The 17,673-nt window shown below is 39.9% G+C and overlaps 1 protein-coding gene across 10 annotated transcripts in view; it reads right to left on the minus strand.

Moving 5' to 3' along the window:
* TENM4 (teneurin transmembrane protein 4) overlaps window positions 1-17,673 on the minus strand; it is a 589,980-nt gene that overhangs the window by 339,802 nt on the left and 232,505 nt on the right. The window lies entirely within an intron of this gene.

Here is a 17,673-nt window from a genome sequence, read left to right on the forward strand (position 1 = left end):
TAGTATCTAAACTTGTTTATGAGGAAAAATAATGATAAAATACACAAACCACACATGGAAAATCTGTAATTATGTGCTGAGCTTCTCTGAAACTGAATCCTTCTGACTGCTAAAGAACAGAAGTTTATTCTCTAAATGCCACCCCAGGATATAGTTGTTTACCATCAGCATTTAAAAACAGAAAGCAAAAGTTTCAGAAAGAACCTATCAGCTCCTGGTATTTTTCACACCAAATACATATGGAAATATATGGCAAGAACTGAATCACATTCTGTTGGCATTTCTTTCTTGAAAAGCTAAATCCTGAATGTACTAATCAAATCTTTCTCATCCTGACTCAGATCCTAGACTTGCTTCAGATGCTGTGTCCTGGATTTCAGAGAATCATAGAATCCTAGAATGGTTTGGGTTGAAAGGAATCTTGAAGATCCTCTAATTCCAACTCCCTGCCATGGACAGGGACAGCTTCCACTAGACCAGGTTGCTCAAAGCCTCATTCAGCCCGGCCTCAAACACTGCCAGGGATGGGGCAGCCACGGCTTCTCAGGGCAACCTGTCCCAGTGCTTCACCACCCTCACAGGGAAGAATTTCTTCCTAATACCAAATCTACATCTGCCCTCTCACAGCTATGGTGCAGTAGTTGAGGATGAATGTGCTGTGAGCTTTGTAGGTCAGCTTAAAGGGATGTGGTGTAACGTAGCATTTGTGGGTTTTAAAACTGAGGAGTTTTAAGCAAAGGATGTGCGAAGGATGGGAGACTCCTAGCACAGGTTCAGGTAACTTACAAATCATAATAGTAATACTGAAGCCTGAAGACAACATTTTATTATTAATCTCTTGTTTGAAAAGCTGTCTGGCACAAGCAAAACTACAAAAATATTGGAGTTGAAGACAGACTGAAGGAGGAAGCAAGAATGACAGGAAGGCCATGAGGTAGACTGGTAGCTGGGCAAAGAAGCAGGGTTGCACTCTTGGGTCTCTCCTATTTCTGGAATTCTGATTGTGTTAAAACTGCTAAAGGATTTTAGTCCAAAAACACCTCCAAAACCAACTTTGCAATGACACACCCCAATTCCAACACCTTGTATGGCTTCTGTAGCATTCTTCCTGGGAATTAAGGCACTACTATAACAACAAAAAAATATAATCCATTTTCTGCAGTCTATTCCAGAGATGGTGGCAGACCAAGCTCATACATTCTGTTTGTCAGAAAAATGCATAGAAACTATTGAACACTTAGGAAGGGAGAGGGGGGAGGAGGAGTGTCTTTAACAAGCTTTATCTAAGTCATCCACAGAGACTTGAGCACCACTTTGACTTCAAATATGTTTTTAAACCCACCAAACTCATTGGCTTAAATTCATTCAGGTAAATGCACTACAGTGAATGCAAATGGGATTACTCACGGGCCAAACCTGACATGTTAAATGTATTGCAGAGTAAGGGTACAAAACTAAGGCCTGAATGTAGAAGCAATAGTGAAGGAGATTGCATTGTGCTATAGAACAATAGCAGCATGTATGAGATCTACCAAATAGGAGATTTTTTTTTTTGCATTGAATCAAACATATTGGTGCTTTCACACTGGAAAGAAATAAAAGAAATAGAGCATCTGATTGCCTTTCAGTGCACTGTCATCTCCCCTTTCTTTAAAAAAAAAAAGATTTTTTTGGCTTGAAAAATTGTGACTTTTTTTACACTTGTTATTGAATCCGTTTGTCCCCTTTATAGCATCTCTGTTTGAAAATCTTAGAAGGAGCAGGTTTGTTATACTTTTGAATATAACACCCTAAAACAGGCTCCTTAACAAAAGCCCATATTGTGAGCCGCTATAATGAACACTGAAATTGTGGTTTATTGTTATGGAGGATGAAGATAGCAGAATGTGAGTGAGAAGTGGTTACTCTCTAAGAAAGAAATGAGGAAAGGTGGTTTCTGTCTGCTCCCGAGTATTGTAGCAATTCCTACCTAGGGCTGGTCATTTAAAAATCCTCTAGCAGGATAGTAACATGTGCCAAGGAAATCTTTTTGCACTGCTAGAGTCACAACGTACAAATAGGGTCTGTAATTACCATTAGTAACCTTGCAACTTAGGAAATGACAAAAAAACATGAGGAAATTGACTGAATTCCCACCAGATGAAGGGTTTTCTTTTTGTAAGGAAAGGTGCTGAAAAACTGAAAATTCTCCTACAGTTCATCAAAAATAGCCCTGTAAATTTGCACCATCCATATGCACATTCCTCTGCAACAGTGTTTCTATTCCCAACTCATTCATGTCTTTATAAATTTAACTCCTCTCAACTTTTTATTTCTCTCTCCGTCACAACTTGGGTTGACTTTCCAAATAGAAAGGTTACCTCCATAAAACATAATGAAGGATTTTTTTAAAGCTATTTTTAAAGACTGAACTGTTGTATTTATCTGACTTAAGTAAGTTTCCAGCACTTCTCCATGGACATGCAGTTCTTGTCATCTCAGTTTTATGGCCTAATTCCCATATGGTTTAGATACCTTACTTTCAACGGAGTTCTGTTGTCAGAGAGTTTGCCTCATAGCTTTTCTGTGGTAGATTATTATTTTTTTCTGCTACTCCTTGTGACTAGATTTTACTTCTGCTACAAGTAGAAGTGCCATCAACACCTCACATTTTTCCTGACTTCTCTGGCACATGACAAACACAAAGAATCACACTCGTCTCAATTACATACTCAACCACCAGTTTCTTTCCGTCTTTAGCTCATGATTGCTCCTCATAATTTTAAAAGCTTCCATAAACTTGCTGGACTGGATGTAAAAAAACAGGCTTTCTAATATGGACCTTTCCATTTCCGTGTTCATTTTCCCTCTATAAAAGCACAAAACTCTTCTGCTCTGAATCATTTACATTTGGAAAGGACTTTCTTGTCCTATAATGCAGTGTTTCTAGTTCTGTTTGTTTCTTTCATCATACTGCTGTCTGCATAACATATAAAATTTCACCTTTTTTTCCTTTTTTAAAATTCTACTTTAAGGCCAATTAGTTGCAGTAGCCATTTGTAATTTTGGCAGCCTTCTGTGTATGGAGATCCAATCCCAGCCGAATCACAAACTGATCTGGAGTACAGCTCACAACAGAAGCATCCTTCTGTCTTTACTTACTCTACTCAGAAAAATCCCACTGACCCCAGAAAGGGTTACTTAGAAGTAAAAGCCTGTAAAATCAGATTCCTTGATATAGTTATATTTTTCAGGAGTGTGGGACCCTTCTCACATCCCTGCACACATGTCAGGGAGTGGAGTAAAAAAATCAGCATTCTGGTTCTGGTGCAGTAGTGCAGCAAACATAATGCTTTTTTGCAGCACTTTTTATTTTGCTTTTGCTTTGGCTGGCTCCCAAACAATCCTTTTTATGATGTTTTATCCTTTATATCTCTCCTCCTCATTCTCAGTTCTGTTGGTTTTTGTTGCTCTTTGGAGCTTTGATTAACCACACTGGCTTTGTGCTGCAGAATCGCACTCAATGAATGGCAAGGGGTATGATTTATTTTCTGAGTCACTGCTCAAAAGAGAAACTTGCATCAATCAAAAACCAGACAAGGGAGTGTGACACCACAAAGTGATATGCTGGGAGGTGCTTATAGCAAAAAGGACAGGTGGTCTTTGATAGCTGACTTACATTGCAGGTCACTAATCACAGAGATTAGCAGCAAGGTGATAGACAGTGCCTGTTCTGGGAGGCAGCATGTCATATCATCCAATTTTCTGTCAAAATGTGAGGGTTTAAACAGTACCGATAGCTTTATGTACTTCCCATATAGTTATGGCAACAGGATGATGAGAAAGCTGGAAGAGTGAAATATCTTGTCTGCAAGAAAACGTGTGCATGAGCTCTGGTGGGTTGATTCCACCTCCACCTTTGTGCTGAAGGAAGCAAAAGGACTACTTTTCACTTCTCATTAGTTTTCCTCTGCAAAACTGCCTATGCAAAAATGGTATTATTTTACTTGTCAAGGCATGTTTTTTGTCTTCTTGAACTCAATCTCATTTCACTGCTTAGGACAATATTTTTCCCTATTTTTTATTGCTGCTGCCCCTTGTAGAATGAGCACAGCCATAGGATGCCGAGCAGTAAGCTTAATTTTATATTCCCTCCTTTGGGCTGCACAAATCAAATCATTAACTAAGACCTAAAGCTGGTAAGTAGTGAGCAAGTATCCTTTCTTACACTTCATAGAGGAAGAGATGAGCCAGGGGAAGTCAAAGCGAATTGCTTAAGGTGGTACAAGAATAAAACAACACAACTCAGGGCAGCAACTTCATCTCCAAGGCTGAGTCTGATACTGAGCCCTTGATTTTTTTGAGAACCAAGTCACATAAGCATAGTAGAATAATTAATTTTAAAAACTGTGGCCAATGCATGCCTGAAATCATTGTTGGAGAACAGTAGCATGAACTTCAGGTATTATTAACAAGATGCTTTTTCATGTTCAGAAGGACTGTGGAGCATGGACAATTGCAGTTGTATCTGACCTATGAAATCCCATGGTGAGTGATGAAAACCCCAGAGTCAAAAGAGAGACAGATTTTCACCTTCTATATAAACCTTCTCAAAGACACCAACAGATACTGGGGGCAAACCGGCAATGTTATTTGGGAAATTAGCTCCAACTCAAGACCACTAAGCTGCAATCAAAGAAGCTGCGAGTTCAGATGATTAAATGACTTTGTGTTAGTGATTATTAATATCCTACACCAAATTAAGTCATCATCTTCTTTCATCATATTTGAAAGAAGGCAATCCACTCTGACAATCCTACCATGTCCATGAGGATGAAATGTCTTGTTCAAGTCTCCTTATTGTGATTTCACAGGCTCAAGGAAAGGCTTGGGCTGGAGGGAACTTTAAAGATCATCTAGTTCCAACCTCACTGCCACAGGCAGGGATGCTATGCACTAGTTCAGGTTCTTTAGAGCCCCATGCAACCTGACCTTGAAAAACTTGGCCTTCTTTATAGAAAATACTGAACCTGAGCAATCTTATTTGGTCATTTTTATTTGTCAAAAATTGTCTAAGATATTGCCTCCCATTCTACCTCATCTAAACCACAAAGCTGGAATAAATGTAGAGGTGAAAGTTCTTTCTGATGCATTCAGCAAGTACTTCAGCATGTACTCAGGGGTTATTCAAATCAAATTGGTATTGCCTGGTGATCAGAGTCAGCAATGATCTGATCTTAGCAAATACACTACTGTGGCTTAAACAGTGTGATGCATTTTACCATGTTTCTGGGAGATTCTTCCATAACATAAAGGATTCCTGTGTTTTTTATTAAACCTTAAGCTTCAGATTTATAACAGAGGTTCAAACCCCAAGAGATCTTCATAAGAAATAAATTAGGCTATAGGTACAACATCCTCTCACATTTTTGGCAAAGACTTAGGAAAGAAGCAGGCACAAGAGAGGAGGAGAACGAAGAGTTGAATTAATACTGCTTGGCTTCAATCCAGTACTCAAAGAAGGTAACAAAACCTCCCTTTTCTGGTCTCAACCACTAAGCCTTTCTTCTGCTGGTAAGAGACTTGCTAGACAGTTGGTAATGCCTTGTCCAAAAGATGTGGTTTGTGACCCTTTCATGAATAAATCTAAAACTGCATTAAGCTGGAGGCCCAGGAAAGCTTGAAACAGTAGTGGTGGGAAAACATGGAGGAGGCTGGAATGCAATTATCTCAGTTATTTCTGGTTTGCAACTCCCTAAGTCTTCTGTCATGGGCTGGAATATTTAACTTGTGCTAGTGGAAGATTTTAGAGCCTGAAGTTAAAAATTCTTTTGAATTATTTTTGTCAAGTATAAGCAGTCTGCAGTTGCAGCCATCAGAACCCTACTCTGGATTACTTCAAAATAGAAATTACTTTGGAAAAAATCTTAGTTTTATACTGAAATTCTCATTATGAGTCTATTAGCCATTCTTGGATGAAGTGGGTTTTCTTCAGAACCTCAATTTAATAGAGAGTGCATAATGGCATTTAAATAATAAATGCTGCAAGACACAGCCTGACCACATACACTCTTTTATGATCAGCCTACAAATTTTTCCTAACTGTCTTTGTCAGACTCAAGGTTTGGGTATATCATCAGCAAATCTCAAGAGTGACAAAGAACTGGTGACATAAAATGCTGGTATTCATTGAAAGTATTCCCATTCTTTCTCCATTACCCACATTTTGCTAATTTGGGCTCTTACCTGGGATACAGGAAGCTATAATTTATGTCCTTCATCTGCATCAGGACAAACTTTTGAATGTGTCTCAAGACTCCTAGGTGAAAGCTCTTGGTATAGCCTTTCTCAATCTGTTTGGGAGAATTTTTCTTTTTTCTTCCAGAAAATAAAAACATAGCCTTGGGTTTGTTTGTTAAAAAAAAAAAACAACAAACAAACAAACAAAAAAAAAACCCAACAAGAAAAAAACAAACCAAAAAACCCCAAAACAAACAAAAAAGAAAATAATTTCTAGTCACAGAACTGTAGAATGGATTCCATGACAACAAATAAGATGTCTTTGTTTTGGAAGGGACCTTAAGGATCACCTGCTTTTAATTCCTTGCCATGGACAGAGACATCTTTCACTAGACCAGGTTACTCAAAACCCTTTCCAACCTGTCCATGAACACTTACGGGATGGGGCACCTACAATTCTCCTGGGCACCCTGTGCCAGTGTCTCATCTCTTAGACAGCAAGAAAAGCCTGGTACAGGACTCACTCAGGGTGTTAAGCTTTATAGCCGCTCCTGGGTAAGCTTTGTGTCTAATTCTCAGTGTTCTGTTGTGGTCTACAGGAGGTCTTTGTAATTAAATTGTGACTCAAATGAAAATGTAGCAACAATCCCAAGACAATTCCCATGCACACCTTGTGCCATCCAACCTCTTTATTCCACAATTAGGTAAGTGAATTCCCATGCCTAAATACACTAGCTCTGTATCCCTACTTTCCTGTCAACAAATTGAATAAGGAAACTATCCATCTTTATTACCCCTGTATGGATTGGATGCAGTCAATTTGGAAGACAAAAAGGGGACAGTGGTTGTGAACTTAGGAATCAAGGTTGATCTTTCACCTGTATCCACTTCAGCAAATTTCTCTGCAGGAACACTGGGTGTGACAGTCCCTCATGAGTATGTCCTCAGAGAGTTTGCCTAATCACATTTGACTCTAAATACTTTTGGCCTTCACCACATCCTGTGTGCAGTGCCTCAATGTGACTGTGTGTGGCGTGAACAAGTAATTTTTTCATTTGAAGTCACTGTTTATGGTTTTTTCATGGGAGTATTGATGAACCATCAGCCTTTTCCATAAGAAAAGAGGCTTTGAACTCATACCCACTCTCAGATGTATCTTTTTGCTATTACACATTATTTCTGAAAAGAGCTGAATGGAGGCTGAGACTCTTTTAGGAAAGAAAGCATGTCTGCCTTTTCTGCCTGCAGCCACCACCCTGTATCCATATTCCTCAGCAAAGGTATCACGTTGATGTGCATCTCCTGTTTGAAACAGAGTTCAGAGCATCCTCTGTTCTACACCTTTCAGATGCAGCCTGGGGTTTGAGCAGCTCACAGGATGACAGCTGGAATTGAAGGAGACCTGTAGTATAAAACTTCCAAGATCTGAATTTTTTCTCCTTTTTGTCATTGTCTTGACTGTGAAAATAGAAAAGTAGTTTTGGACAACACTGCCTTTCACTACTGCCATTGAATAGCAGGGAATGCCATAAGCTCAACTGAATTTGGAGGAATATACTTAGAATTATGCTCAAAAAGTATTGCTAGGGACAGATTTATTTTGTATCTGCCTATTTATTAAGACTAATTCTATAGACACTGCAGAACAATAAGACAAAAAGCTTCCTGCAGCAGGGGGAAGCTCTTACCTAATGAGGCAGGACACTCAGAGTAGGGAAAAAGTATTACTATCCCTCTTTTACAGGCAAGGGCAACTATCTTATCCAGTTACTTGAATTCATGTAAGCAACCCAGGAAACTCCTGCAGGATTAGTCACAAGGCCAACCTGTCCTTGTCTTACTGCAGTATCACATGTAAAAATGTCCCTGCTCTTGTCAAGGATGCTTCGGTACTGGGTAATCTCTCCTTGCCTTCCTTTAGCGGGGGGAGAAACCAACCTATTTTCTTGTTCTGATAAAATTCCCTAAAGGGTTGAACTCCAAACTAAGTTTATTAAAACATGAATTATCTCTAAAAAAATACTGCAAGGGCTCATGAATTGATTCATTTTAGGACTTCTCTGTGAGATAATCAGAGTGCATTGAGAGATGCCAGGGATTGATTAATCAGTGTAACCCCTACTGTGTCCAGAGCTTCACTTTCAACAGCACAATAAGCTTATGCAGTAGGAAGTGTATTTTTCTTAAGTAAAATGTCTATGGGGAAAAAAAGAGAGAGGTAAAAATAGTAAATTAGAAATAGAAAGTGTTTGGGGTTTTTTTCTGAAACAAAGGGCGCCTTCATTGGAATAAAAAGGAGGAGTATCACCTCTAGGAAGAGATTTTAAGCACATGCAAGACGACTTACTCCTGATTGCTGGGCTGCATCTTAGCACTGCATGTACAGGGATACCGAGGAAAGGCTCTAGGGAGACCTTACAGCACCTTCCAGTGCCTGAAGGGGCTACAAGAGAGCTAGAGAGGGCGATTTGCAAGGGCATGGAGTGATAGGACAAGGGGGAATGACTTTGGACAGATAGAGGGTAGGATTAGATTAACTATAAGGAAGAAATTCTTCCCTGTGTGGGTGCTGCTACACAGGCACAGGTTGCCCAGAGAAGCTGTGGCTGCCCCATCCCCGGCAGTGTCCAAGGCCAGGTTGGGGCTTTGAGCAACTGGTTTAGCAAAAGGTGTCCCTGCTCATTAAATGATCTTTAAGGTCCCTTTCAAACCCAAATCTTTCATGATTCTGTGATTCAATCACCTTCCAAAACAGACATCAATACACTCTTCCAGATGTATAAATGCCACTTGACTGAAAGGTGCATTAAGGAGGAATCTTGACAAGGTAATGACAACTGATACTATAGTTCAGGTAAAAAAATCAAACATTACATTTATTCTATTCTTGCAAAATGCTGCTTTTCTACTTGCCCAAATCTAACAGAGTAACAGTAGGGTTTATTTTTACTTTTCTTTTTTTTTTTTTTTTTTTTTAACACACAGCAAAAACTCAGATTTCTTACTGATTTTGCCTTCAAGTCCATTTTCATCTCTCCCATTTTACAGGCAGGACAGACCAACAGAAAGGAGGTGACCTGACCAAATAATGCAGGAAGTCAGTGGCACAGACTACACAAATCCCAGCTCCTGTTTGCACATCAGAAGCCTGTTTACTGGAGTTCTTGGATTCTGTGCCAGTAATAATGAAATTCAATCATCTTTCAGTTGGTAAAATGCTAGATAAGAGATTAAGGGGTTTATCCAAGTACAAACTGAAAAATGAATTCTGCACTGTTGGTATTAAGATCACTAGTTTAGAGACTAAGTGATAAATCTTCTGGTTTGTCATAGGAAAATATATTATATTTGACTTTCTGTGGCAAGACAGAATGACTTATTAAATCTTTCTTTTAAGAACAAGTTTTGATAACATTTAACAGAATGAATTGAAAGGCCCACTCTTTTGCTGAAGAAAAGCTTTGCTGCCATGCTAAGGAATCCATCTTAAAGAATATTCAGCAAAAAGACATTGTGGGAAGAAAAAGAAAAAGCAAATAAAGGAGCTGAGGAGGGGAGAAAGCAATTGAAGATATAAATGTCTCTTCTTAGTCATACCTTTACTGACTAGCTAGACCAAAGATTAGAAGTAATTGAACTAGCTCTCAGTCAACAAAAGATGCAAGTAGATTGCAAAACAGAGTGGGATTACATTAGTTTACACTAAACCAAGAGTAATTAGTGTTTGAGCAGTGCTTAAAAAGCAAAAAGTGATATATAAATGTTAATTATTACTATTTGTTTCAAATGGATGCAACAAACACAATCTTTTATATGCCTTAGGAAGTAAAAGACAATGAAGCAAAACTCACTAACAGCCTCCATCATGGAGATCTGTCAGATGACACTTGGGAAAACACATGGAACCTTATTCAGTGGCTATCTCTGAATCCTGTTTCATGTGAAGTCATAGGTGACTGTCTGTCTCTGGAAAGCCTATATTCTGAGAAATGATAAAAAAACAACAAAGCCTACCCAAAGCACAAAGGTTACCAGCTCCACCAATGTCAAAATAATAAGAGAATTTAAGAGATGGAGACAATAGTTTTCAGTAGCAAGTAAACCACCTTCATTTTGGGCCATGCAACAGTTGCTGAGATGAAGAGATAGTTATGTCTACTGCTGAGAAGCAAGAGCAAGACTCTGGGAAATAGCACCAGTTTCTCCTATGCCCTGCTGTACCACTAATTTATTGTGTGATCCTGGACAAGGCATTTAACCTTCTGGGCCCATTTTATGAGAAACAGATATAACCATTCTCCAGCTGTTTCACAGCCAAGTAAAAGGTCTTTTTTGATGCTTTTAAGCATGTCATTTCAATAAATAATTTATGAGACATATCACTATTAAGAAGATGTCTGAGAGAGTCTAGGAGTCTAACAAGAAACTTATGAGGTGAGATCATACAGTTTCAGGATGGATTCTGGGCTATAACATGCTAATGATTTGCAAAGATTATTAGGCTTGTTGGAACCATGGACATAAAAGAACCCTAAAGTACAATGCTTATCTACTTTTTTGCAATAAATTTTCTACCAATTTCCTTCCCACCTTGGCAAACTCTTGCAGAGAAGAATGATAAATAGCAGGGGTCTAACCACATCGTAAGTTTTAAAAATCGCAAGGGATAATTCAATTACAAAAAGTAATTTGTATAAAAGAAATATTTTGCCAGGATATGAGCTAATAAAAACCTATATTTAAGCCCACAATTTCCAAGGCAGTATACAAATGTTAATTTATTAGCAATCATGTCTGTAAAGGAAGCAGTACAGATGGAGACAGAGGAGACAGCAACATCCTCAGTCACACACTCCTGAAGCCAAATGTCTTATTGTACATATCATTGCCCAAGTGAGGCTGGATCAATGCTTGCATCTGTTGGATGCAGAAATCTGCAGGAAATCCAATTGCCAAGAATCCTTTAAACATAAGTTTGTTTTCACCAAAGTGCAGGCTCCTGGGTTTGAAAATGTCAACCTCAGTAGAGGAATGGTTCCCTGTTTCAATGTTTCTGATGACAAACCCTACTTGAGATGTTCCCTCCTGCGAGGGCTCAGCCACCCTGCTGCTTCCTGCCTCCCTGGAGATACTGATGCAGCTGTTCATAAAACCACACCATAAGCACATCAGGGAAATTGTCTGGAAATTAAAAGAAAAAGAGCCCTTATCTCCCAAATCCTTACCTTTTTATTTTTGTAGCCTACCCCGACTTTATTCAAGCGAGATTAATATCAATCTGGTTTTATAGGGGCACTTCACAATTAGATGCAAGGCTCAAGCAAGAGGAAATACACTGGGATGGGAAGGAAAACAGATTGAGATACTCTTTTCTATCATCTAAGTTGGCAGATGGAGCTGTTTCCACTTTGGGTCATGCATGCAATAACCTGCCTGACCTAAAAATCCTATTTCTAACCAGTTTTCAAGCAATAGAACTGGAGGGTTCTAATAACCACTCCAGAATATCTTTTCCAGCACTGGCCCCTTCCATCTATGGGCAGATGTACATTTTGTGACTCTGAGAGATAGTATTGCTCCATTCCTTAACAAGAGAGCTGCTGCTGCTCCATGGAAGCCGCCTTGCCATGCTGAAACCCCAAGGGGTTTCAGGGGTTTCCGTGTCCACAGCTCATCTTTTCCTCCTCCTTGCTTACAGAGCAAAGTTTCTCTGCCCTTAATTGGAATTTCTGTTGAGACTTTATTCTCTCTTCCATTACCTTTATCATACTGTTCTCAAGAAGAGTTGAAAACTGATGTAAGCAAACCAGTTAAATGCAGCCAATGTATTTTCCTCCCTTCACTTCCTTGTTTTTCTTTCCTTTTTTCCTTTTTTTTCCTTTCCTTTTATTTCAGTAGCAATTCTTGGTATCCCATGTAGGAAAAATTAATGTTAAAAACAACTCAGACCTTTCTTACTACTTTTTAGCTTTTTCCTTTGGAAATCATGCTGTGTATAAGCTATATCTTAAGGTATTCCACAAATCACTAGTTTTATTCCTATATTTCTGACCAATGAGGAGTGAATCTGTTGTGTCATTTCCTGACTGGCATTGAATTTTATACCACCATGGCTTTTGTGAACTGTGCATCTGATCCAAAGGCTTTTAAATTACTTAGAAGTATTTTCCATTCATTTCACTTGGGGAGTAAAATGGGGCTTTATAAGCTCAGCTCTCTGTACAAAACCTTTTAATGTTCATTTTTATGGTATGGGCTGCACTGCATCATATTTCAGTCTCCAAAAGTGTCAGTGCTGAGGACAAAAAGGAATAAATTAAGAAATTGGAGTCTTTTGAAAATCTCCTTCTCAGGGTGAGCCAAAATGAAACTATGAAGAAACTTGTAAGAGAGCACATTGGCAATTTTCTCAGATGCAACCTGTGACCTTGGGAGCTGCTGATTTGCCCCCATGGACCCTTGAGAGGGCCTGGGTTTGATGGAGCAGTTTTTTCTCTAAAATTAGGCTCCTTTCTGACATAATAAGCATAGTACCTTTTATGATTAAGGCATTTTAAAAATTTTCTTTCCATAATTATATGTAGCCGGGGTCTGGAGCAGTCCAGCCTTCAAGCTGTCAATAAACATGTTTAGTGCCGAGTTGGGTCATTAGGCTTACAAACAGGTTGAACCTAAACGCTGGGGTTTTTAAGCTGATTTCTTGGGTAGGTAAAGAGATATTTATATTTTCATTTAGTTTGAGTGATACCAGCACCTGCCACGTGCTCTAAACAAAGCAGTTAACCCACAACTCCCTCTGTCAACTCCTGTTGATGAAAAGCAAAGCAGATAAATTAATGGCTCCCCTGAGAGGAGAGAACTGAGAAGGCTCATGTAAACAAACACCTCACAAAATACAACTGTATTAATGGAAATGGAAATGAAAGAGAAAATGCCTCTCTCCATCCTTGATAGGCACAGCAGGATGGAGGCAAACACTCACAATGAAACTAAAGGTGGGGAACACACACCAGGCTCTTAGGGGCTCACTCAGAGGCCATTAGTGCAGATGGAAATATTTCAGTCCAGCTGACACCACTGGCAGCTTTTTTGGTGCATCTGACTTTGTAAATGTGACCTCTGCCCCTCTATGCTGGCATGGGCACGAGGTCCTGCTCCTGGGAGTTGCACCCTGCAAACACTAATTAAAAGTGAAAAGAGGTGAAATATGTGATTCTTTTAAAAATCTGTCTTGCTCTTAAGGAAATATAGAGGATGATCCATGCTCCTTGGCTTTTTCCCCCACCTGAGGGTGGGCTTCAGTATCTTCAGCTGCTCTGTCTCAAATGTGCTGAGGGTATGGTGCTGTGACATAAACTGAAGAACATTCAACTACTTCATGTGTGAAGGGATAATGTTAGGACACTTAGATGTCATAGATTCATTGAATGATCTGGGCTGGAAAGGACCTTAAGATTATCTAGTTCCAGCCCCCCTGCCATGGGCAGGGACACCTTCCACTGGAAGATGATGGGAATGACAATCTTATAGAAAGCCAAATGTGCAGGTCAGTTGCATGGGCTCTAGACAGGAATAAATCTAATTAAGAGAATTTTTTTCCTCCCATCTCTATGACCTTCCTCTCTCAAATATGTTTTTCCCCTTTTCTCTGTAATGGGAAATTGGATTTTAGTTTCTTTTCCTGTAACTGCTTTGGAGTGGTCCTGGGTACCACAAGGCTTGTGCACCTCACAGTCCTCCAAGGCAGAGGAATGTCTGCACAGACAAAAAAATTACAGATCTCTTCCCTATCTCACCCTGGCTGGTTATTTTTACCCATGCACGTCTCCTTCCTTGAGATAATACTGGCATCTGTGTGACTTTCATCTGGCATGAAATGCTTGCAGAAATTAAAATAAATCAAAAGTGTGGTTTTCTTTCTGCAGACCAGGGATCCAATCTGGTTCCCATTGCTACATGGTAGAACTGGGTGTAGGGCAGCCAGAATCTGCTGCTGGCCAAAGCTACAGCCTAAGAAAGGACTTATAAAAGACAATTAATTCTGTGCTTAGGACAAAGGCAGGTCTCACGTCTGTGTCGTCCTGCTGTACTGTTCAAGATGGCAATATAATTCCAGTCTGCTCTGCATACCCAGAGGTTGCATCATCTGGACAGAGGGTATGAAGATTTTTGCCAGACTGGAGGATCTTAAGTGCCTTTTTGCCTCCCACACACCTCAGCTACTCCTGGAATGTGGAGGAGAAGCCCATAGCTGAACTTTCTCAGCTAAGCTGAGCTTCTGTTGGGCTACAAATTGTAATTTGGTGAAGGATGTGTATAAGGAAGAATAAATACAGCATCAAAGCAAGGAGCTGCAAGTGAATTCTTATTCACATGTGTTTTAACTCCTACCCTGGCATTGCTTATTGCCTGTGTGTTGGCTTGGACCAGAGCCAGGGAGTCAAACAATGTTCTCTGCGTAATTATATGCTTAATGGAAACAAGCAGAGGTCCCATGGCCTGGATTTGGAGAGGACTGTTTTTTAAATAGTTGCCTCTGAAGCAGAGCTGGGAAGGAATGTGCCAAAGCCACGTGCAGAAGGGACAGTGGAAGGGCACCATCCTTAGAAGGAGCATGTGGTCTACGGACTGTGCTCTGTAGCCAACTCTTGTATCAGTCAATGCCTTCTTTGGCACTTTCTCAGATGGTAAATCAAGAGCAAGAAGTTGCACCAAGGGGTCATTGTGGCTTGCTGAGGAGCAGGTATCTGCAGCTCTGAAAACACATGATATGACTGATGCCAAAAACAGAGCCCAGGGGTGCGACAAGAGATGATGTGGCTGTACTTGTGGTGACATGGAGTATTTCCCTTCCTGACTGGTTTTCCACATCACCCTTTCTTCTAGAGGTTAATGGTCTTATAAGGGCAGCAGCAATAAATAAATGTGCCTAACCTGGAGCCTCATTCGTGTAAAGCCCAGCATTACATACCTATTTATTAATGTTGCATAAACTGGGTTGGCACGAGGATGGAAGCATGAGCCTCCTTCCACCTTCCATTCCACTGTCTCTGCTGTGACAAGGGCAGGAGAGCAGCTGGGCTTGAGCATATTTTAAGCTCCTGATTTTATGCTGCTGTGCAGAGCTGCTCTCAACATGAGGCCTCGGCATAAATGTACAGAGAAGGGGCGATAGGATCACAGACAGACACCGTCAAGATCCTGGCCCAAGGCAAACATGCCTGTGGCTTTCTTACTTCATGCTTTTCAGCTCAAATTAGCTTATCTGTGTCAGAGAGGGCAGCTGTTCCATGGGGGAAGGAGGAGGGAAGGTGTAGATCACGTATCTGACTCCAGAATTGTGAAAAATAAGTAAATGCAGTGGGAAAGGGACAGAGACAGTGGCTGAGATCCCTACCTTGAGCCCAACACTTTCTCCCATGGGACTGCAGAAAGAGAAACACTCCTGGGAAAATGCTTAAGCAGTGCATTAATTGTGTCAATATTATTATCAGGCCTCTCTTTGTCCCTTCCTTAGCTGACACCTCCCACCCTTTTTTTCCCTGTGTTTATTATAAACTGGTATAAGAACTACAGCAGATTTACAGTTGGCCCAGGGTTTTATATAGGCTAAGGCTGAAATTAAACCATTTCACTAAGACATAAGAAATGGTTGGCCTCAGTAATTTTTAGGTTTGGAAACAAATGTATATAAACTTAACACCCCCACCCCCCTGCCCCCCCCTCCCCCAACCCTTAAGCAAACAAACAAGCAAGCAGCAATAAAAGCTGTAAAAGGCTTTGATGGTTACATTTATTACTAAACAGAAATGCTAGTAATGTGTTGGTCCTCAACCTGATTTTTCACCAATCTAATCTGGGAACTCAGCTCAACTGAAATCAAAGACACAAATGAGATATCTACACTAGTAAATTAAATATTTCATTACAGTAAATAACTGTCTGGGACTAATCCCTGGAACTGAGGTCAATTGTCATGGGGAAGCCTTCAACTATATAAAAAAACCTCCTAGGATCCAAAACAGGGTGATGTAGTTTGCATTTTGGGAATGGTTTCTGGGCTACGCTGGTGCCTTAGTTGTGCTCAGAAATTGTATGCCCAGGTCAAAACCTTGCTAGGAACCTCTATTAATTGCTGTTTAGCTGCTGTTCAACAATATAAACAATAACCCCTTGGCATTGTTTCATTTACTAGCATAAGCAGAGCCAAAACTGCCTCTTGCCAAACTGTAAGGAAATAGATACTTCCATATTTAGAATAGTTTTCAGATCCATTTGTAAAAGAAAACTTTTTTCTTATGATTATGAGTTAATTATGCAAGCCCTGAAATAAGTGTGATATCCTGTTCTAAAACCCAGTCTAGTATTGCCTTACATGTATTCCAGAGCATGGAAGAGCTGCATGTTGGTAGTCTCAGAGCTGGCAGGTGCAAATATAACCATAATTCAGACCTTGGGTTTGGTTTTTTAAGGAAAACCCTGCTCCTTCCCCTCACTCCCAAGATTGTTGAGCAGTGTAACTTTTCTTAGCATTCAATTTAATTTTCTTTCTTCCTCTCTCTTTTTTTTTTTAATTTAAGAGAAAAAAAAGTCAAATTAAATGAAACCGATCTTTCATTAGAAACCCATTGATGGAGAAGATATCATTTAGAACAGGTTGCCTGGGAGTGAAGGCAACATCAGCCAGAAAGGAAATGCTGCCAACTTGCCCTCCTGACTCTAATCTCTGATTTTGAGCTATTACATGAAGCTCTGCAAATCACCAAACAAAGTGAACAATAATGAAGGCGTGTTTAAGGAAGAAAGATGCCATTTGCAGGGGGATTACTGGACATGAATGGTCTCTCTCCCAGCTCTTGGCAAAGAATGAATTGCCACTGCATTGTCGTCAAATCAAATATTCCTACAGCACCCCTAGGGATTGTTTTGCAATTTTGTTAATATTTTAAAAGCATCCCTTGATCTTTCCCATGCCTGCCTGCAGCTATGATTTCATTTTGCTCTGAAACAGATGTCTTCTCTCTCTCTCTCCCTTCTCCCCTCTCTCCCTTCAAGTGTTCACCTTAATAAAGTACATTATGAACAATTGATTTTGAAGCCCATGAGCACATGGAATTCAACAGCATTCAGACCACTTTAATCCTAGCCATATTTGGAGAATTGGCCTTTTTGCCAACATTGGTCAGACATGAGTCTTAGAAGAAAACAAGAAAAAAACAAACAAGAAAACAAAAGCTCTCTCTTAGAGCCACAGGACAGAAATGCAGAGTCATGACTGTTCAGAGCACCTTGGTGGCCCAGTTCAGAAATCTTGCCTTCAAGATGAATTCCCAACATTACTGTAAAATTACTTATGAATTACACATTAAACGAGGGACAAACATTTTAGCGGGTTTTGCTGAGCTAGGAAAAGGGATAATTGTTTTACACTAAAAGAGGATCAATTCAGACTAC

The sequence above is a fragment of the Melospiza melodia genome, chromosome 2 (genome assembly GCF_035770615.1).
Source record: "Melospiza melodia melodia isolate bMelMel2 chromosome 2, bMelMel2.pri, whole genome shotgun sequence".
Taxonomy (NCBI): domain Eukaryota; kingdom Metazoa; phylum Chordata; class Aves; order Passeriformes; family Passerellidae; genus Melospiza; species Melospiza melodia.